Raw genomic sequence first — 23,341 nt, forward strand, 5'->3', positions numbered from 1 at the left:
ACTTTATTCAAGAATGCCTGGAGCTGCAAGGGGGATATTTGCTGCCAGATGGTGGTTATTAAAGGAGGTCAGGGATGGTTTTTTCAGGAAGGGTTTCATGACCAAGTCCTTTGAGATGGCTGATACTCAAGTCTTTAAACATTCATTATTTCTGGGACCCAACAGAACAATCTTTTTGGGCAGGACGGTACACCACAGGCCAAAACAGGAAAGGTTGGAGCACAGACGAGTCTGGCTGCATGCATTCAAAGAACTTGTCTACGCCTTTTGTGCCCTGGTAACTAAAAGTCATCCAAGCAGCTGTGACCTGCAATACTAGTGGCATTCAAGTGGTAGCAGGTACCACCCACCCCATGCTTGGCAAACAAGTCATAACAAGCCCCCACATTTTCCAGGCCTACACCACCAGTACCCTGATGGAAAAGTCCCTTCATCTTTCAGAACAACAACTTGGCCGGATGGCATTACATAAACATGATAGTGGCAGGGAACAGCCTACAGTGGGTGACACTAGGGATGGAACTGGGAAACTTGTGCATACATGCTCCGCCTGAGCTATATCCTCTCACCATTTAGCGGGTGTCTTCTGCAACTCCCCTCCCCACCTTTTGAAGTTTGAGAGATTTTCTGCTTCTGTTTGAAGAATAAGAATATCTTTCAAGAATAGACAGATTATTTCAATTCAGGCATAACTTTTGATAGAAGGATTTGTCCTTCCCTATCTATTATGACTGGATAAGCATGGAGCTTGAAAGGGGCACATCAAACGAGCAAAACAAAAACACTATGATGGGCCACATGATCAGAGCTATCGGCATAGAGACAAGGAAGAAGTGATTTTGAATTGCTGAAGAAACTCAGTGAAAATCCCTTTATATTCTAAGTGGGGCATTATTGTCTAAGAACTCTCCTCACAAAGCAAAACAACAAACGGTAAGGAATAAAGAGGCTAGTTTACAATATTACAATTGAACACTTCTAAAATCTCCAAATAAAACCCATGAATGATAGAGGTATGATTTCTTACACACCAAGAAAAGAAGGTCAATGACAGATAAGCTATTTTCAGGAGCCCCTTCCATCTGTCCCATGGTAAATAAAACACAGCTGGCCAAAAGGGCAGCCAGCTAGCTAGAGACAAGTGACCTTTTCTGAAGATGAGACTTCTTTAGTGTACGTCCTAAAGACAAATAGTAGCATTTCCCCCCTTCTCTGATGGCCATTCATGTACACCAGGGGTGGGCAAACTTGCTTAAGAGCCACACAGAATGAACGTCAGATGTTTGAGAGCTGCAAGACATGAACAAAGACTATACATACATCTTTATTAAAACTCTTAATACTTTCTTTGCACAGAAAGATAAAATACATATGTATGCACTTTACAACACAACCATGCTAGAAGGAGACTTGTTTAAAAAACAAAAGCTGGAAATAACAGTCCCCACAAGACCAGCATAGGGAAAGATTAGGGAATTCTTTTTGGCACCAGTGGGAGAAGTAAACACACATGTAGCATATAAATCATTGGCCACTGTTTGCATCATTATGCATCTCTCTTTGCCTTGACACCAAGGTTAGTAAATACAGCTCCTACAAGAGCTATGAAACTAACCCTGCGCCACCCTCTTTAATTCTGTCCCTCCTTCCAGTGACTCCCTCGGCTCTTGCGCTCTCTTTCCCTGCTCTAGGTCTCTGAGCGACTTCTGTGGTGTAGAAGAGCTTGCAAGCCTGCCTGTTCCCCCCTCCTTCCTCACTTTACACATAGAAGAAATAGTTGCCTTCCTATGGGTCAGCGCTCAGAGGCTGACTGAGGTCCTAATTAAGTTCCTCTTCAACCTCCAGGAGCTGCACAGTATGTGTGAAAAAACTGCACTTTGGCCACCCCTGATGTACACTAAGCAGAAGATCCAAAATGCCATGTTTGTCAAGTAAAAAGAGCCTTGTGGTAAAAGCATAAAATCTCTTCCTCTGTTCTGAAGAATTTGTGAACTCTACTTTTCCAATGTATGAAACACAGGGAACAACATTACTTATATAACATGGCTGATGGAATGCTGGGATCTTCTTTACACAACTCGCCAGATAGCTAAATGGATCCTCCCTGGGCAGAGGAAGTACTCCTTTGAAGCCCAAGCTGCAGGAAAGAAATGAAAGGAACTTTGGGAGGCTTGATGGAAAAACTGCAGCTAATAATTGGGATTGTTGGCTGGTTGCAAGAGAAGGAGAAGGTGGGATGCCAGCCTCCAGGTCGGACCTGGGGATCCCTTGGAATTACAGTTTATCTCCAGATTACACAATATCAGTTCCCCTGAAGAGAAGGATACTTTGGAGGGTGGACTCTATGGCACTGTACTCCACCAAGGTCCCTGCCCTCCGCAGGCTGCATCTCCAAGTCTCCAGGAGTTTCCCAACCTGGAGCCGGCAACTGCACCCCCTGCCAGTGGCCAAGCTTATAACATGGACCAAGACTTAGAGAGATTTCAGAGATTAATCTGCTTTTAAGAGTTCCTACCAACAGACTGCGAATTTTGCATGTGGAAGGATGGAAATAAGCATATTTCCTCAGTAGCTCAGACAGTTATTAAAAATTCATCAGGAAGCCTAGATCAGTCTGTTCTTCTGTCACGTACAGAGGAAGGAAACAACACAGACAAATAAGGAGCAAGAATTTTTGAAAATATTTTCTTTCTTTCATGCATGATGGTAAAGAGGAATCTTCATGCCTCCAGCCATCCACAATACCTGAAACTATCATTTGTTTAGGCATTTATACCCATACTCTCTTCCTCCTCCTCTTATCCTCTTTCTTATCCATGCAACAATCTGCAAGGTAGTTCAGACTGAGAAAGAGCAACTGGCCCAAAGTCCTGCAGCAAGCTTTTAAGGTAGAGCAGGGATTTGAACCTGGCTCTCCCATACACTAGAACAACAATCTAACCACTTAGTGTCAAATTCATTTGTTATGAGGGATGGATCTGACATAAATGAGACCTTGTTGGGCCAGGCCATGTGTCATAAAATGTAATGGCAAGTAGTGAAGATATAAACTTTATAAAGAGCACAAACACAATTAAATATTTTTACTCAAAATAAAAATGCTTAACACATTAGCACTCTTGGAGTATTTTGTTTATTTAACAGTCTCTAACAACTGATACCTCTTGCTTTGAATTGTTGCATCAAACTGTCTGCTGTAGCAATTTTGAGAATTGTTCAGGTGTGTATCTGTAAGTTGCAAACTTACTTTTGACATTGACATTCATTACAGAAATCTCATAGTCAGTGCTCTGAGCCTAGGACACAGGGCAAAACATTAAATGGCTGGGCATTGCAAGCTTTTGTACATAAACTCCTTCACGTGCTGGTCAAGAAGATGTGATGACATCATGATACAGAGTGTTTACAAAACTACACTCTTCCCAGAAAAATAACTGCTGTGAGGCAGTGCAAAAATAGAAAGACAGCCATATATAGTGGTCAGTATCAGACTGTTATCTGAGAAGTCTAGGTTCAAAAACCTCAGTCTACAAAGGAAATGTGCTGGGTGAACTTGGCTTAGACATACACTGTTAGCCTAATCCACCTCGCTGGCTTGCTGTTATTCCTCATCTAAGTAGTTCACATTGCTGTCCTATTGAGAAAGACTGGATCATGAGGGCATGCATACAGTGAAAAAGAGAAGGGGAACCCAGTTGCACCCGGGAGAGCCACAGAATAACAAGCCCAACAAACACATGCACACAGCATAACAAGTCCAGCAAAATATACACACACTGTAGCAAGGCACACAAAAGCTCATACCTTGAATAAAACTTTGTTGGTCTTAAAGGTGCTCTGTATTTCTCCTGTGTGATTGAGGCAGCCAAGCAAAAGGGAGGAAGGGGAGGAGCCTCAGCCAATAGAAGGGAAGGAAGGCTTGCCTTTGTCTCATGTGTGATTGAGGGAGCCTGGCCAGGAAGCAAGCTCTGACTTGTTCTGTCCCTCCACCTGGAAGTAGGAGGGGAAGGAGGCTCAACAAATAGAGAACAGAGGCTTGCCTATCTATCTTTACTGCATATTTGAGAGAGTCTGGCAAAGCAAGCTATGACACAGCAGTAGCAGAAGTGGAGAAGGAAGCAGGAGAAGCAGTCGCTCAAGGGCTAGAGGGGAGTCCTGTGGGTGCTGGATACAGCCCATGAGCCACATGTTTGACACCTCTGAACTATACCATGCTGGTGTCATGGAGGATTTGGGACTTGGCTGCATCAGGCATGCACTGGGGATCAGTGCCAACCTGCCACTGATTTAAACAGTAGTTGATGTACAATAACTGTGCCAAAAAGCTTTGGGGTTTGGTGCACGTGCTACTGCACATCTCAGGCATAGTTGGCTTGGAAGAGGCAGAAAAGATTACCACACCAGTTTTCCTCATGATAAGCTACTTTTGCAAGCTTTCCAACCAGGGAGGCAATAGCTTTTCGAATGCTGGAGGGACAGATTTGTTGCACTTTCTCCACACATTTTTTGTCCTACCACTGCCTTTGGTCCAACTCACTTTACACTGCACCAAAATCCTGCAAAACCATTTTGATGAGAAATGATAGCAAGACTTGAAAGGACATGATACTCTGTCAGATCATCTCCAATTCAGATATAAAAAGAGTCCACAAGTATCCAGGGTGGCCTCTGGACAATCAGGCATGTTGAACAGCTCGAAAGGACTCCCCCTTCCAATTACATTACTCTGATTCAAGCTGTCCAATCCCTCACCAGTCCTGCCTCTGTAATCTTCACTGTTGGAACCAGCACAGCTCTGAGCCCTTTTTGCTGAGCTTTGCCTAGCACTGCAGAGCAGACATGCATACATCTTGCCATCTGCCTCTGTGGTCCCAATGGGCTAGATTGCATGTGTGGCCATCACAGCACAGACACCTGGACACTTTCATCAAGGCCAGTTGCTTCCAGGGATTCACCTGTCTGCTTGCAAGCCCAGGGAATCTCGCCCCTTGAGCCTGGAACTGTTATAGGAACATCACCTGCCCCCCACCCCCGGGCTCAGAAGTATGAGGCAATTTCTGCTATTTGTTCAGAGCTGAAACAATAGAAAATGTTTTTTGTTTCCACTCTTAAAACTCCAAATGTGGTAAAATAAACACTTTTAGGATGAAAGTTCATCATTCAACTGCTTTCTTTATGTTATTTAAAGTTTTTCTTGCTCCCTGGGATTCAAGGCAGATGACACAGAATAAATCAATACAACCAATAAGCTGGGGCATCCAGTAGGCAATGCAACAGAATTTGACCTGTAGAGGTCTGAAAACCAACCAGAGGTGGAGCACCCCATAAGTATTAACATACTTTAGATATGTTTGAATTGTTTTAATCCAAGCTAGCCCCCTCCCCTGATAGGAACATAAGAGAAGCCTGTTGGATCAGGCCAATAGCCCATCTAGTCCAACAATCTGTGTCACATAGTGGCCAAAAAAACCCTGGTGCCATCAGGAGGTCCATCAGTGGGGCTAGGACACTGATGCCAGTTGTTATGACAAAATGTCATAACCTGTCAAACAAAATCCCGCTGTGTGTCAGCTATAAGAGGCTGCCAAATATTAAAAATAAAACTTATTGGATGTTCAATAAAGATATCTGGTCTTTTTGTACCACTGAGCCATGTTGGAAGCCTTCCTCTTACAGGAGTTACTTAACTTGGAGGAATTCTCCTTAAACTAGAGGAAGGCTCTGTGAAGAAAGGTTGGAGCCACACCAGATGTCCAGTGAACATTCAGCAAAGTTTAAATCCACCACTGCCTTCTGCAATTTATTTGCGTGGTGGTGGCAATTTCTTTGGATGGCTCTCTTCCATTGCAGACCCCAACTTTACACCCCGTGCTATTCCCAATGAGCCACTGAGTCTCACAACCAAAATTTCAGGGGCTTTTGGGGAATGCTAATATGCAAGAACATGGATGCAATCATTTTATTCCAGGAGCTCCATCAGGGCAGTGTCCTATCTTCAGGCTGTGACTGTCACGCTTAAGAAACAGACCTCTCCCTCCAAGTGCTGCTTCACCCACTCTTATATTCCTCAACGAGCACTGTTATTGCATCAACAGCTTTAACAAAAGGGTATCATGGAGGTAACAATGAAACAGGAGAGGCTGTCCTAGCACTGAGGGGCCTGGAAACACAAAGCCAGGTCTGTGGGCTTCACGCCTCCAGAGGCACAATTGCCTTTTGATTCACCAGTGTGCACTTCAAATTGCTTCTGCTTCCTGCATTGATCCTGGCACTTAACAGAGCCGCTTGGACCAGAGCGATGGCTGACAGAAGCAGAGAGCTGCTTGCTCGTGGGTGCAACAGCCAATTTGCAGAGCTATTACAGTATCTTTGGGGGTGGAAAGGATTTTAACTTCAGATCGTCTAGTCCAATCTTCTCCCTAGTCACAGCTTAACCCAATGTTCCTCATACTTTTGAAAACTGGAGCATAGGCTATTAGCAAGGAATCCTGGCACATTCTCCATTAGGAAGATGCCCAAATAATGATAGAATGGGGGCATTCCCCCCACACACTTCCACTCCAATGGTCGCATAGTGTGGATACATTTGCCACAGTGGATGAATTTTTCACGGTGAAACTAAACACAACTGCATCAGTTCCAGACATTTAAACAGAGGGTTTGCCCCAGTTCCACTGAAAGAGCTCATGGGGGTCCATGTTTAAAAGCAAACAGGTGTACAGATGTAGAACCCTTCTTTCACTTGTGGCTTTCTGCCCCCACGAAGCCCTAACTGGGGGGAAAGTGTGTGGAGATAGGGGGTAGGTAGTATACACCAGATGCAGAAAAGGACATAGAGAGAGGGGATGCACTCAAGTAGGGTTGCCAGCCTCTGGGTGGGGCCTGGGGATCTCCCGCTATTATATCCAGGCAACAGATATCAATTCCCCCAGATAAAATGGCTTCCTTAGAGGGTAGACGCTATGATATTGTACTTGGATGAAGTCTCTCCTCCCCAACCCCCCTCCCCAGGCTCCAACCCCGCCCCCCCAAACTCCAGGTATTTCCCAACCCAGAGCTGGCAACCCTAGGATGCAGGGACTAAGCAATCAGATGGGGGGCAGGGTTGCCAGGCCCCACTGGTCACTGGTGGGGGATGGGGGTTTAGGGCTGCCAGCTCCAGGTTGGAGAACTCCTGGAGAATTGGGAACGCAGCCTAGGGAGGGCAGAGATCTCAGTGGGGTACAGTGTCACACAGTCCACCCACCAAAGGATCCATTTTTCTGTAGGGGAACTGATCTTTGTAGTCTGGAGATTAACTGTGATTCCAGGGGATCCCCAGGCCCCACCTGGAGGCTGGCACCCCTAATAGGGGGAATATGATACTCATCTCTTGCCTCCACAACGCTTTTGCTTTTGAAACCGAACTACCCACCCTCATCCTGCTAATATTCCCTACAGTTTGGCCCTCTGCTCCCGTAATACTTATGAACATCTCACACAAATTTTAAAGGGTGCACAATTCACAGAGTTACCAACAGGCCTGCAGAAAAGTGTCTTGTTCCTTTAATAGAAGCTTAGTGAGAGATTAGTTATCTAGTGATGTTATTTACCCTGGGAGCTTCAGCTGCCCGTTTCCATATATCAAGCCTCTATTAAAGAGGCTGGACATTTTCCTGTGCACAAATGACCTTTCCTGGAGTACAAGGTTGTCTATGTAGCCCAGCCCCTTTGGCTTCTGTCCAGGGTGAGGCATCTTCAACTTTAGCCAGCAAGCCACCTCCAGGAAAGAGGAAAGGCAGGGTCTCTTCTCCAGTCCTATCTAAACTCTTTCTTCCACATCACTAAGCAGAGCTCAAGACTGCGAAGCAAAGACTGGGTAGCAATGAGAAGCCACCCACAGGTCCTTCACTGCCATATAACTGTGGTCATTCTGCAATCATTCATTGGCTACACAACAAGCTCCTGACACTCTACTGCCACACAAAGGTGATTCTATAGTGAAGCAAGGGATGACGGGGCTGTCTCAGGCAGAGAAGAGGAAGTGTGACTCAGCAGTTAGTGCACTGGATCCAGGCTCAAACCCCTACACTGCCATGAAACTTGCTCAGTGATCTTGGGTCAGTCACTCTCTCACACTCTGGCCTCCTCCACAGGATTGTTATGAGGATAAAAACAGGGGAGAGAGAATCATGACACTTCCTGCTACCCATGGCCAGTGACCCACAGGAAAGCTTTCCTGGACAGGATTCCAAAGAGTAAAGACAAGTTGTGCTGGAACAGAAGGATCTACAGTTCCCAGTCCACCAACGTGTTTGTGCATCAGCCCTCTTGAAAGTAATTTATCATTTCATTTATTTATTCCATCAGTTTTCTGAGATTGCTGGACAGTGCTTCAGAGACAGTCTATTAATTAGACACAGTTATCCAACAACAGAAAGCCATTTCATTAATACCGGGACAAATTACCGCAGCAAAGAAGCATTAGAAAGCCATTCAACAAGTATAGAAATGCTGTTTGTAGAACACACAGTTTGTTCTTCAAGGCCACACAGCAACATTTGCCAGATGAGGACAGATACACTTATGAACCTGCTAGATTCTAATGTTCTGCTAGATTCTAATGTTCTTTCCCCCTTGCCAGTTGGCTGCCCCTGAGGAACTCAGAAGCAGAGCAGGAAGCTGATGGTTTTACACCTTTTGCTTATTTCCATTACCAGGTATCCAGAGGTATACATTTTCTGAACGTGGAGGTTTCACTTAGCTGTCACAGCTGACTTCCATGGATAGACTTCTCCTCCAGTTGCAATCTGCACTTAAAGAACAGTGTGGCTCATCATAACAAGTTGGCATATTCTGCACGTGCATCCAATTTAATTCTGAACCAACTGTTTAGAAGACTATTCCAATCAGAGTATCATGCAAGGCACATTATAGGATTTCTGAAGCTGGGCAGGTTTAGGCTGATTCAATGCCTGGAGGAAAGGACACCTGGGAACCATCCATCTCAGTGGCCTTGAGTCTCATGATAGAAGGCAGGATGTAAGGATGCCAGCCTCCAAATGAGACCAAGGGATCCCCTGGAATTACAGCTCATCTTCAGATACAAAGAACAGTTCCCCTGGAGAAAATGGATGGTGGACTCCATGGCATTATATCCCACTGAGGTCTTTTTCCTCCCCAGGCTCCACCCCCAAGAGTTGTCTGCTGGTGGCCAGGGGGCACGACAACCCTAATATAGATATAATTGTAATAATGCAAAAACAAATCCATACTCTGCCCACTGCTTTAGGTTCAAAACTGGCTAAGTGAACCACAGTTCCCATAAACCGCTCATTGGATCCAGACCCTTAGTGTCACTCTGTACTTACATAAAATCATTTTGCTCATCTTTGTATGCAGTGAAATATTCTTTAGAAGACAGCAGCAGTTTGGGGCCCATGTTCAGGCTACAGATATGTATTGCGAATGTTGTGTTGGGAACAAAAAACACGTGCGGCCCCAATCTGGATCAGAGCCACTAGGGGCTGTGTGTTTCCCTATACTGTTTTCCTGACCTGAAAGAGCCTTGGTGGAGGGAGGGGAAAATATTCTTTGCTCTATTGGGGTACAAGCTTCCCATAGGGTATAATGGAAAATTGATCTGCAGATATCTGGGGCGGGGGGGGGGCCTGTTTTTTGAGGTAGAGACACCTAATTTGCAGCATAGCATCCGATGACTCTCCTCAAAACACCCTCCAAGTTTTGAAAATTCTATGATCCCCTAAAGGAGGTGCCCCTATCCTTCATTCTTTCAAATGGAGGGAAGGCATTTAAAAGGTGTCCGTTTAAATGTGATGGTCCGTTTAAATGTGATGGCCAGAATTCCCTTTGGAGTTTAATTATGCTTGTCACAACCTTGTTCCTGGCTCTACCCCCAATGTCCCCAGATATTTTTTGAATTGGACTTGGCAACCCTACCCCATTCACCATAGGCCCAATCCAAACTGGGCCCCATGCATCTCAGAATTGAGTTCCCAGCATGATATCTGCAACACACATGATTATGCAGATTGGGGGAGAACATGTCATTAGGCCCCACAAGTATGGTAGGAAATTTTGCAACCCCCCCCCCCCGGGCAAAAAAATTGCTGTAAGGCATTCTCCCTTACAGCAATACATATTTCTGGTTTAACAACATCAGTCTTTCAAATTTGATAATCAGGTTATTATTCATTTATTTTGTAACAGACTTAATTTTTCTAACAACTACAAATAGAAGGGAAAAAATGAAATGCCAAGATGATTAATTTGGCAGGCTGATTATCTGGTATGACTTATTTCTACATCATTCCACTCTAGTATATTAAAAAGAAAAAAGAAAATGACAGAGTCCCCATGGAGGATTATTTTGACCAACAGTGGTGTGAGGCTCACTTCAGTAAAGTGGAGGAAATCAGAGCAGATGAGTACAGAAAGAAGAGAACAGCAGCTGTAATCCTTCTCCGTTTCATGCAAATCAGGAGAGACCCCAAAGCCCCCTGGCAAAGTGCCAGTGAAGTCATCAAACAGGGGCAGATTTTAATCAGATATAACAAAAGCACACTGCAGCCAGATATTTCTTACAGGCCCACCCCACATATTGTATTTCATCACAAATCCAGGGCGATAGAAGTATTAGATACAGTTAATGGAAGCTCAATCAACATCTACAACATTTTTTGATTATACATTGCTGAGCACATGGACTACTACAGTTACTCCTCACCTGGCACTCTAGATTCAAGCATCTATTCATATTTAATATCTGATGTACCAGATTTATCCCTGGGGCCATCACAAATCCACTCTGGCCTTTTGTCCCCCCAAGGATATCTATTGCCTTATTATGCTAAATTTAATACACAGCAGACTAAAGCTTTCTGAAAGAGAGATAAGGAAGGGAGGCAGACTCTGATGAAGACTTGAAAAGAAATGAGTTTATCTGAATTCAGTCCAGTTTATCATCCTTGAAAGAGTAACTCCAAGAGTTTACGGGCTAAGGCTGAGTCAAATGTTTTAGGGATGAAACATGTTTTTCAGTCTACATTGCTTTGCGCTTGTGGTGATGAAACCTCCAACATCAATTGAACTGAACTGGTTGGATGGCTCATGGTATTCAGTTGCTCACAGAACTGACAGTTTCTGTGTGGGAAAAGAAAGGCGGTAGTTTGGCTACAAAAGCTGACAACCAAACAACTAGACATTGCATTTAACTTGCAGCTGTCACAGGGGCCTGAAGTCAGATAGTAGTGCTGTACATTCCCCATGGGAGCTCAATTCTGCAGGGCTCCGCTGCAGATGGGGACTGTGGCTTGGGGCGGGGGGGAGGAAGGGCTTCAATCTTCCTCTCTGTGCATTTTGCTGACCCAATATGGCCCTGAGAGGCATTATTTGTCCCATCAAGTGTGTGGGGAGGTCTGCATGTGCACAACATTGTCTGGAAAACCTAAATGAGACATCGGAAGTCCTCCATCTTTAAAGTTCACAAAATAGCTGCTGAATTCAAAGTAGGATCATAGCGCTGGGAAAGGGGGTTAACCCTCTCCCCCAAGCTGGTATGCACCCCAGTAGGAAAAAAAGTCAGTTCCTCTTCCACAGAGGGGGCTAAGCAACTGCTTGGGAAGGAGTGAACCTTCCCTCCCATCCTACAATCATCCAGATCCAAAGTGGATATCCTCACAGCTAATTTTAAGTTAGGTTTTATTATGGCTTCATCTTGCCTCTAGCTGTACTATATCAACACCTTATTCCTGGATATCATTTCTTACCCTCAAGCTGAACTTCTGTGCACCAACAGTGTTATTTGAATTGGATTGTTTACCACAGCAGTTCTGTGGAGAGCAAATTAAAATACGCCCCTTGCACATCTACTGTGGATCTTTTGGGTGTGACAGCTCAGTACCCATCACAGATGAACTGTACAACTGTCCCTTTTAGAAAAGCATTTCAATCCTAGCGTCGTTCTGAACTACAACAGCATTTCAAGGAAAAGGTTAAATGGTTGGCTCTGCCTCTCCATCAAAGTGGCATTTGGATCTGTGCTGTCTTAGCTTAGTCATACCACTCTGCTGGCTAGTGTTGAGGGGTGGGGGAAATCACAGCTACGTTACAATATGAGCACCTAGCAATTTCACACAGCAGTCCAAACAGCTCTATAATCTAGGCCAATATTGCTGTCACCGTCTTGCTGGTTGAGCTCTAAAGCCAAGAAGCAGAAACTTGCCTAAAACCAAGTGACAGGATGTTGATGATGACAAGATCTGAACCAGAGGCTTTCTAGAAGGAAATGACTCATTCTCTTACCTGGGAGTAGGTTCCACTGAATAAAAGAGGACCTACTTCAGAGCAAACATGCATTAAGGTTGTGCTGCTAGTTACTCTACTCTGTTTTCCAATGGACTACCAAAAGCAGAGTTGGTCAGCTGTTATAAGAAGGCAAGCCTCATGGATCTTCAAGGAAGCATCAATAAGACAAAGCCATTTTCACTGCTGCTGAAACAATCAAGAAAGTCCCAGCAGTTGCATCCTCATTATCCTCCTTTGCCACAATCTAGAATGAAAGGGGGAACACGCTTCCAGATCCACAGAACTCAGCGGAGCTTAAAGGAAGAGTTCAAGCACTGAAAGATGCAGTCTGTATATGCTTACCTAGGATTATGCCACTCTGAACTGTGGGAGTGACTTCAGAGCAAACGACTATAGGATCAAGTCACAGCAAGACCGTAGCTCTAAGAACACTTATAAGGGGGTAAATACCATTGAATTTAGCAGGGCTTAATTTGGAACAAATGAAGTCATATGACCACCTATATGAACACAGGAAACTGCCTTATACTGAATCAGACCATTGGTCCATCAGTGTCAGCATGTCTACTCAGACTGGCAGCGGCTCTCTGGGGCCTCAGACGGAGGGGATTAGACCTGGAACTTTTTGTATGCCAAGCAGAGGTTCTGGGCCATGGCCTTTCCCAGAACTGGAATGGAAGCATTACAGCAGAGGTATTGAACTCATTTGTTATGAAGACTGGAGCTGACATAAATGTCACTTTGTTGGGCTAGGCCATGCATGCCATAAAATATAATATGAGGTATCAGATATATAATGATTAAAGGTTTGGAAAACTTTCCCTATGAAGAAAGGTTAAAACGCTTGGGGCTCTTTAGCTTGGAGAAACGTCGACTGTGGGGTGACATGATAGAAGTTTACAAGATTATGCATGGGATGGAGAAAGTAGAGAAAGAAGTACTTTTCTCCCTTTCTCACAATACAAGAACTCGTGGGCATTCAATGAAATTGCTGAGCAGTCGGGTTAGAACAGATAAAAGGAAGTACTTCTTCACCCAAAGGGTGATTAACATGTAAAATTCACTGCCACAGGAGGTGGTGGCGGCTACAAGCATAGACAACAAGAAGGGATTGGATAAAAATATGGCGCAGAGGTCCATCAGTGGCTATTAGCCACAGTATATTATTGAAACTGTCTGGGGCAGTGATACTCTGTATTCTTGGTGCTTTGGGGGGGGGCAAAGTGGAAGGGCTTCTAGACCCACTTGTGAACCTTCTGATGACACTTGGGGGTTTTTTTTGGCCACTGTGTGACACAGAGTGTTGGAATAGATGGACTGAATGTTGGACTGATCCAACATGGCTTCTCTTATGTTCTTATAAACTTTATAAAGGTGATTTCAGATGTCAAATGGCAATAGCAGGTGAATGACAATAGTAGGCTGGATTGGATTAGGCGCAGGGCTTTTTTTGAGCAGGACGCACAGGAATGCATTTCTTGGCATCAGGGGTGTGTGGGCTAATATGCAAATATTCCATCCAGGAAGATTCAGTCCAGGAGGATGGAAAGAATAAATGGACACAAGTCTGACATTAGAAACCACAACATTCAGTTGCTGCCCGTACTAGTGTTCTTACAAAGGAATTTCAAGGGGAAATTAGAAAGCGAGACTGCTGAATTGCAATTGATAATGGAGCTCAAGACAAATACATCCTCCGAGACTGAATTGAGAGCTAGTTTTCCTATCTCATTACCAATGTGTGTTATCATTTGGCATCTGGAATCTCTTCACTCTCCAAGATATAAGGACCAATCCAAATGTTCTAATTGCTAATCAGGGTCTTCTGAAAGAAAATAAATCCAGACAGGAACAGAGAAAACCAATCTTTTTTTCAACCTTTCAGAATAAGTCTCAATGTACATTGTGCTTGTCAGAAGAATCCACCCATCCACCCTCTGAAGTAGTGTGCTTGCACACAAAACCTTATACTTGGAATAAAATGCTGATAGTCTTGAAGTCTCTTTCCTCCTGCTCCCTTCCTCCCCAAAAGAGGAGGAGCAGTCCTGGAGAAGAAAGCAGAAGGGGTGTGCATGTGAAGGGGGGGGCGCTTGTCTTTGTATCTTTCCTGCACAAAGCAGGAAGCAGCTGCAGAGCTCTGTGTGTGTGTGATGGGTGGGGGAGGGAGGCAAGAGAGATGAATCAAAGAGCACTGAGGGAGCTGGGGGGAAACCAAGTTAAAGTGTGGCTGTAGTAGCAACCCTGGAAAAGGAAGCAGGAGAAGGAAGTTGCATGGAGGATGGATCTGAGCCCTGCACAGGCTGGATGCAGCCTCTGGGCTGCATGTTTGACACCCATGCATTACAGGGTTTCATGCAACTGACTCATCCCCCCCTCGAGAAGTGATCCTGTTTATAGGAAAGAAGCAGCTGTTAAGAAAATCAGGGAAAGGAAAGGCCATGTAATCCTTTCATCCTTCCAAAGGTGTCAGCCAATCCCCAGATGCCCTGGAAAAAAAATGGTCTATGTATTCCCTTTCAGTATAATAAGCACATAATCTCCAAGGCAATGGTAAGTATATCCCCCCAGCTTGCAATATCATTGACTTCTTTTCTGAGGAGCCAGCTGCCCTCCTGTGAACTGGTCTGGGAGGAAGGGGCATCTGCCATCCCTTCCAGAAGGAAGGCCTGTACACACAAGGTGGCCTCATCTGTGAGGCCAGGCAAGCCAGTCATTGCTGCTGGAGCTGAGGAGAGCTGGGCACTATAAAGGTGAAGATGGGTTGATTTGCCTTAACATGCCCTAAACTAGTTCCCTAAAGGAGCTGCCATTGGTTTATATGAGGCTTCAGCAGGAAAACTTCTGGGTGGTTCAGGCCCCGACATCCATCAGTTGGAGGGGAGGAGCTTCCACCTCCTGCACTCAGATGTGTCTGCCAAGATGGCCTTCTAGACTGTCCTTTCCTCCTCATGAAACTGAGAGGCATTTCAGAAAGGTCAGTTACATAAAAGGAAAATTGATCAGTGTACTGTGACCTAACCAGATGGGAGGGGGAGATTGAATTTGAGCAAGCAGAATGGATGGGAAGGAGATCAAGTTCAGAATTTGTGAAGATGAAATGGGCACGTGGTGGCGTGACATACAGAAATTGCACTCTCCCCCCTCCCCCATCATGCCGCAGAACAACACTGGTGATTGGAAAATGTGGCTTAAGCAGCACCATCTCTGGTTCTAGCTCTAATGTCATGTAAACCAGACAAAAGATCAATATTAATCTGCTTACAGCTAAACACTGATGCAACAAGAGAGAACAAGGCTTCTAGTTATTTAATGAAGAATATGGAAGCAGATGTTTGTGGAACAGCCATGCTTTTTTTTCAGAAAGGAGCCAAGGTTTAAGAGAAGACTGTGAAGAACTTGATTTTTAAAGGTGGCTATAGTTGGAACCCAGAGTGTCTCCGCGTATCATTTCAATTTATATACCCCCATCAGGTCTTTTCTGATTCCAGATACTAGTTGAGGGTGTCCAGCCTCAATTCCAGTAGCACAATTAGATGGAAAGGAGAAAGAGAAAAAGGGCATATCAGTGTACCTTAGACCTCTCACTTCAGACCTCTGGATGTCTCTTTTCCATCTGCACCATTTGGTCCTAATATCCTTCAACACCAATGCTTGAATAGTATCAAAGTGGATATTTCAGCCAAATAGACTGACTGAAGTGAGCTACATGTGCATTCTCCAGATTTGAATGAAAGCTCTGGAGACAGCACCACTGATGCTGTGAGGTGGAAAACCCAGGGATAATTGACATTTCTGCCTGGAGCAAAGAAACACTTTGAGAAACGGTGAGAGAAGTGAATTCACAATGAAGCATACTGAGGAAGCTGAGAGAAAGGGACTAAACTGCTTCCGATACCAGGGCTGGTTTGAAACAATTTCCTGCATGGAGTTTAATATCCATGACAGGTACCCAGTAGCACTTTCCTCACTTAATAATTGGGCATGTTTCCTGGCTGAGCTGTGGTACAACACACAGCCTAACTGTGAAAGGGAAGGGTGCTTTTCAGACAGTACAGGTACCAAAACTGTACAACATCTGTGCTTCTGCAAATACATGACACATTAAAGTTGTGGAATAGAACTTCAGAGGCAGCCGCAAGTGTAGCAGAATGGCTGCATGGGTGGGGGGGGGGGGTACTTTCATGCTCCTGTGTACAACCAGCCCCTAGAGGACTACTGTGGAACTTCACCATGGGCACAGAGAAGCTCTGAGCATGGCAGCACTTCACTCACCAAGGATGCTGAGATTTTTTTTAGTTCTTAAAGCAGTTATATTCCTTTATATTCCATTATAGTCCCCACATCAAGGCCCCCAGAGGCCTGGCTCTGTAATTAAGATGGTAGCACCACCACCATCAGGGAACTGGTTCCCTCAGGCATAGATAAGCTTAATGAACAAAATCCAAAACAAGAAATGTACCACTAATCTTTATCTTTTAAGTGAACATTTGCTGCACCTCAATTACAATTTGTTTTGGCAGCCATGGGCTAGATAAAATTGATTCAAGGGCCTGATCTGGCCCTCATCTATGTTGCAAATTCTATCAGAGAAGGAATTCATTTGATGGGAAACGTTCCACTGAACAGCTCAGATTTCAAAATTTGCACATCTCAAAGTCAGTATCTGAACTGCTACAGCTTGAAAGCTTGTCAACTGACAGTCACGTAACTGGAAGTCCAAATGTTGGTTTATTCTCATAATATTATTTGATGAGAATAAAAAAACAAACCACTGAATTATATCTGGAAACATGCCTGTTGCATTCTGAGAACATCTAAACTAAGCAGAACATAACCATGGAAACAGAAATGTAGTTGCTAATTTTTAAAAGCCAATTAGGATATCAGAACCAGAAACCTATAATTACAAGGAAGGGTTTTACAATTAGAAAGAGCTTCTTAAGTAAACGAAGAAATGATTTACTAGGTAAGAACTAACAAGTGAAGGGAGTGAAAAGGTGAGAAAAGACCCAGGCAGCCTGACATGTACACAAGACCTAATACAGAACTGGACTTGTGTGGTAAAGCAATGGCTCAGAAAAGTCAGAAAACTATCTTTGGCAAGCTGAAGAGGCACCTTAAACCAGCAGAAACCAGCAAAGGTCTCCTGTTGAGCAGTGTTGCAGTGAATGGAAGCCTCTGGTCCAAGCCTGAGGAGTTAAAGATAGAATGAGCACATCTGTCAGCATTCAGCAGGCAAAAATAGGGATGCTTTTTCTAACATCCTTATGTTCATACCACCAGCTTTCCTAAGCAACCATTCCTCCAACTACTGCATATTCTGGAAAGCTTGTTTCTGACTTTGAGTGGGCAACATTCATTTGTTCTGAACAGCCAGTCCTGCGACGGCACTGTGTGTGTCTGTGCATCAGCTTTGTGTGACATATGCAAGCTATATGTGTTTGAGCAATGAATCCTGATGAACATTTATTGCATTCTTATCCCACCTCCTCTTCCAAGATACTTTGAATGGTATGTATAGTTCTTTCATTTTATCCTCACAGCAACCATATGAGATGGGTGAGCCATTTTCTCTCACCCAACCTAAGGTCACATAGTGAGTTTCCTGACAAAGAGCAATCTGAACTCCCAAGCCCTATTCCAGCACTAACCACCATGTAACACTATCTTGAGCTTAGAAACTCATGCCAACAACATTTCAAAAGGTATCCACTAAAATATCTCCAAAAAGAAAACAGGGACAAGGATTTACCACAGACAAATACAAGAGACTCTCTTCCCTTGTCTTTTCTGCACTGATCATCAGCCCAAGCAGTTCTAAATTACATTTTTATGCCGCTTTTCAATTTAAAATAAGTTTTCTGCAGGAACTAACATATTAAGACAATATAAAAATCAGAACCAAATTCATAAACAGTCAACCCGAAGTTTAAAAAAAAAACCTCAGCAAGAATTTCAGAATTACATGATACAGTCTGTGCCCCTGCCTTCAGAGGTGAGTCCAGTGGCAACCAGAGATAGTCTCCCCCAGCACTGACATCTTGTGCAATGCCCTGCCCATTGAGGCCTGCCTGGCACCAACCCTGCTCCCTTTAGGCGCGAGGCCAACATGTCTCTTTTTAACCCAGGCTTATAATTTAAAGAGAGCCCTGTGGCGCAGAGTGTTAAAGTTACAGTACTGCAGTTCTAAGCTCTGCTCACGACCTGAGTTTGATCCCCGGTGGAACCTGGGTTTTCAGGTAGCCGTTTCGAGGTTGACACAGCCTTCCATCCTTCAGAGGTCAGTAAAATTAGTACCCAGCTTGCTGGGGGAAAAGTGTAGATGACTGGGGAAGGCTATGGCAAACCACCCCGTTAAAAGGCTTCTGTGAAAACTTTGTGAAAGCAACGTCACCCCAGTCGGAAACGACTGGTGCTTGCACAGGGGACCTTTCCTTTCCTATAACTTAAAGACTTCTATGCTCTGCTTCTAATCCCGAGAGCTGTTCTGCTCAACTCAGTGTTTTAGGCTGATTTATGTTCCAAGTGTGTTTTTAACCATTAAAATGTTTGCTTGTGCATTATATTTTTTTATTATGGTTCATTTTGTAAGCTGTGTCAACCAGATTCTCTGGAGAGGCAGCTTGGAAATTTTCTAAATAAATAGCTACCGTTTTCCTACAGAGAACTGAGCTTTGTGAACTTGGTGATTTGTTTTAAAGATCTCAGTCCTTTTCCTCTTCCAGTTCTCTAGTGCAGAATTGCTGCTGTTTTCTTATTTGTTTTAAGCATATAGTTATTATGGCATTTCGCTCCCCACCTCTCAGTCACTCTCTTCCCACAGTGAAAGGAGAGGGGGACTAGAAGCTCATCAATAGCTTTAGTGTCCTTACTCGAAGTTTAACTCTTTTCTACAAATTATAAAAAGGCTTTTTAAAGCCTTTTTAAAGCCTACAACTTAGGTCCTCGAGGCCTACCAACCCCCATGCCCCTTCATCCCTTAGGTCTCTTCCGCAACCAAATCAAAAATATCGCTGAGTGTACTAATTTGGTTCCTCTTCCTTCATGGTTTACCCCCAGCATAAAAATTTAGATTGTAAGATTCATAAAGCATTAGCAAAGACCCACCCACCCCTTTTTATTCTATTTATTGCTACCTCACTTTTCTCCTCACCCAGGACTGGCTAAAGTAGCTTATAAACAAACTGAGGTTGCCCTTCTCTAGGTGGGGCCCAGAGATCTCCTGATATTACAACTGATCTCCAGCCAACAGAGATTAATTTCCTTGGAGAAAATGGCAGTTTTGGCAGATGTACTCCATGGCATTATACCCTGGTGAGGTTCCTCCCCAAACTCTACCCTCCTCAGGTTCTACCACCCCCCCCAATCTCCTGGTATTCCCAACCTGGAGTTGACAACCCTAAAACCAACACTTTAAACAAACCATCATGGGTAGGGAGTCAGATGTAATGAGGCCTGGAAAGTAATCTCAATTTGTTTTGAAAGTTAAACTCGTGGGTGATCAAATATTACTTCTTGATGTATAGAGCATGTTCAGATTAGACAGCAGGGACTGTGACTCAGAAGGGGAGATGGCAGCTAGAAATGAGTGAGTGAGCCAATGTATGCAGCCCTTATAGTTAGAGAGAATATGTTATCTTTGAGAGGCAGAAGACAAAAGGAAGGGATGAATATTCAAAGGCAGGGAGGGGGGGAAGAAGGCCAAACCCAGGTTAGGTACAATCAGGGAGTCAACAGACGCTGCCATTCCCGGCATGCTGAGAGGGGGAAAAAAATAACGTCTGTTAACTGATACCAAGATAGTATCAATCTTTGGGGGTAGTAGAGTACCCCAGCCACCTAATGTCTCAAAGCCACATTTGCAGCCACTTCAAAGAGATCAAAAGAACCCCCCACTGCCCAAAAGTATCTATGCATGGATTGCTGCCTAGGAAACGAGGAATTCCCAGAGATCAAACACCAGACCGTCTCCTGCATCTAAGCCAGATCAGAAGACGTATCCAACCGTAAACAAGTATTTATGCACACATCTTAATAACGACTGGATGCTACCTCAGTTGTATGTTTCTGCCCTGTTACAGTATACCGGGGTGTTACGCGTGCTTTCCTGATGCGAAACATGAAACAGCCTAGTTTATGGCTTGCAAACAGTGTATTTTCTTACAAATTCGGCAAAGAAGTACAACGATGGTATATTTGCCTTCCAGTCAAAGAAGCAGAATCCCACCATCAAAACGCTGCATGCGATATTAAGTGCCGAGGCAGACAACGACAAAACAAACAAACAGAAGCGCGGTCACCAAAGCACATTTCCCACCCTGTGTTATACATTTTCTGCAAAATGCAGAGGAGGGGAAGAGGACAGCATCTTGCACATCAACACCTCCAGGTGTAAATGTTCATTCCGTAACCCAGGCCATATTTTTTTTTACAAAAACAATTAAAGAGATCGATTTGTTTACTCAGAGACATCTGAAATGGTTAACCGGGAGGACGGTTCCCGAAGACCTTACCCCTTCAATCATCTTCCAGGACTGATTTGCCTTCACCTGCAGCCAGAGCCCTCTTCTCCTCCTCTCCCTTTCCAGTCAAGGCAGCTCCTCGTAGGAGCTTTTTCTCCCCATCCTGCGAGATCCTGATTTGACAGTGCGCTCACCACGCCTCTCTGGTACCTCCACTTCTCTGCACACAGATAAAGAAATTAGCCCTAGAGAGATCTGAGCAGAGAGGGGAAGATGCACAGAAGAGGCTTCATTTCCACCCAGCCGCCACACATTAGCATCAAAATTAAAAGCACAGAGCTGGGAGCGTGTTGGGAAGGGGAGGCGGGAGAGGAGAGCAGCAACCTGCTCGCTTGCCCTTTTTAAATGACAAAAGGGCGACTCCCTCTGTGTCCTCAGCGCCCCCTGCTGGCAGACTGGCCCGGTAGCCAGTGCAAGGCTGGCTGCATCCCTGCATCCTTTCCCATTAAGAGCCTTTCCTCTTACTGCAGTGTCGAGAAATGACGCAATGATCTGTTGCCATTACGGCCTGTTTTTCTCCAATCGGTCTCCCCAAAGCAGAGTCTCGTGGTCTGCCTTTTCACTTGGTATTGGTGGACCACATTCTAGGGCCCTCTCCAGAGAGAGGCAGTCGGCCAACAACCGCAGCCCTGGATGATTCCAGGCTCTATAGGATAAAATGCTCGTTGGCTGACAGCCCAATCCTGAACAGGTTTGCCCACAAGAAAGCCCTATGGCTCTCGCTGTGACTTACTTCCAGCAACTCGTGGATGAGAAAAAAAAATATGAGTGTGTGTGTAGTCTTTATTATTAGTTGCAGTAATATATTCTGTAGTACAGTAGAGAATTGGGGAAAATAAAAGACAGGGAGCTTACAGTTGGAAAGGAGGAGTGGAAAAGCGGGAGCAAAAATAGAAAGGTAAGTGTGCACTTACATGACTGTCAGGATTCAGGGCTGAAAATCTGTTCATTTTATGTTTTTAGTGACTGGATTACTTCTGTCATTGAAGGCCAACATAAAGCAACACCATGATGTTGCAGCTCATAAGACTGTTCTTGATTGTATTAACCAACAAGAGCATCTGTTTGCTCATATAATTTAGAATTGTAATCTGGCAGCTCACATATTTCTTTGGGGCGCTGCCTAAGAATCACCATTCAAGAAGGAAAACAAAGAGATGAAACCCATTTGGAAGAACTCAGCAGGTGTAGTGGGATGTGCATACCTTTATTCTTCAGCATTTCACCCATGAATAGGAATATGCTCACTACATTCCTTAAAGAGAGGCTGGATGGCAATGAAGATCCTATGAATTTAAGGGAAGGTATTTGTGAGCTTCCTGCATTGTGCAGGGGGGTTGGACTAGATGACCCTGGAGGTCCCTTCCAACTCTGTGATTATATGCTGCTGAAGGTTCTGCTGCCTCATCTGTATTTATTTTTATTGTATTCCATTTATATCCCGCCCTCCCCACTAAGATGGGCTCAGGGCGGCTTTCATAGACATGCATATGCATGAGTAGACATTATAGTGTAATATTAAAACCATAAAAACATAGAATAGTATAAAAACAAAACACATAGAATAATTAACATTTTGGTGCTATGATCTTAAGTTTCAGATTTATAATTCTCTGTAAGCAGATCTTAGGTTGTCCTCTCTGCTGCTGCTCTACAGCAGATTGCAAGGGGTGGTTTGTATGTCGCCTAAAAACTGTAGTGGCCAGTTTAGTTTACAAATGCCTGGTGGAAGAGTGCCGTCTTACAGACCCTGCAGAACTGTATATTGTATTTGCAGCCCCCAGAGGACAGTAATAGGGTTGTCAACTCCAGGTTTGGAAGTTCCTGGATATATGAAGGTGGAGCCTCAGGAGGGCATGGTTAGGGAGTGGTGGGGCCTGAGTGAGGTATAATGCCATGGATTCCACCCTACAAAGCAGCCATTTTCTCCAGGACAGCTGATCTCTGTAGTCTGGAGATCAGTTGTAATTTGGGGAGTTTTCACAGCTGTGCTTGGAGGATGGCAAACCTGCCAGCAACACTGCCTATGTTGTACGGTCCCATCAAAAACCCAAATGTAGATCACCACAGCTCTAATCTGTGGACACACGCTGCACTTGAAAATAGGGGCAGGGTGTGTCAGAAAAAAAACTGGCTTGGAAGCAAAAGAGTTGGCTAGAAGTGAAAACCTATGGGGGTGCAAGTTCTTTGGGGTGTCTAATATAAGCTATGAGATCTGGTGGCCTTGTCACAGGGATTTTTGCTGCCTCTTGTGGAATGATAGCTCTGTTGGCACAAGCATAGAGGCACAGGCCAGATTATGAGACAGGCCCAGATGCTTGCCTGCCTTTCCCATGGTGCACTGCTGTCTGTGCTCTGGTTCACTTGCCCAAGGCATAGGGCGGGTGGATCAGGAGGAGTGCTGCACAAGAATTTGGTGTGTGGTTTTAAGTGTGACAGTAGTGTCTTATTCTGGATTTTGCTTACAGCATATTTGCCAGGAAGGTCAGGCATCACTGCTGGTAAATCTGGTT

At 44.4% G+C, this 23,341-nt stretch overlaps 2 protein-coding genes across 2 annotated transcripts in view; one reads left to right on the forward strand and one right to left on the reverse strand.

The window, feature by feature from the left end:
* The window catches only part of ADD2 (adducin 2), a 75,538-nt gene extending 54,283 nt beyond the window's left edge, over positions 1-21,255 (reverse strand). Inside the window, exon 1 of the mRNA XM_060250999.1 lies at positions 20,820-21,255. The gene's annotated coding sequence lies outside the window, so the exon portion shown is untranslated. The remainder of the gene's footprint in view (positions 1-20,819) is intronic.
* Positions 1-23,341, forward strand: part of LOC132580283 (hexokinase-2) — a 388,522-nt gene that overhangs the window by 255,092 nt on the left and 110,089 nt on the right. The gene's annotated exons all lie outside the window — the stretch shown is intronic.

This window comes from Heteronotia binoei, chromosome 12 (genome assembly GCF_032191835.1).
Source record: "Heteronotia binoei isolate CCM8104 ecotype False Entrance Well chromosome 12, APGP_CSIRO_Hbin_v1, whole genome shotgun sequence".
NCBI lineage: Eukaryota > Metazoa > Chordata > Lepidosauria > Squamata > Gekkonidae > Heteronotia > Heteronotia binoei.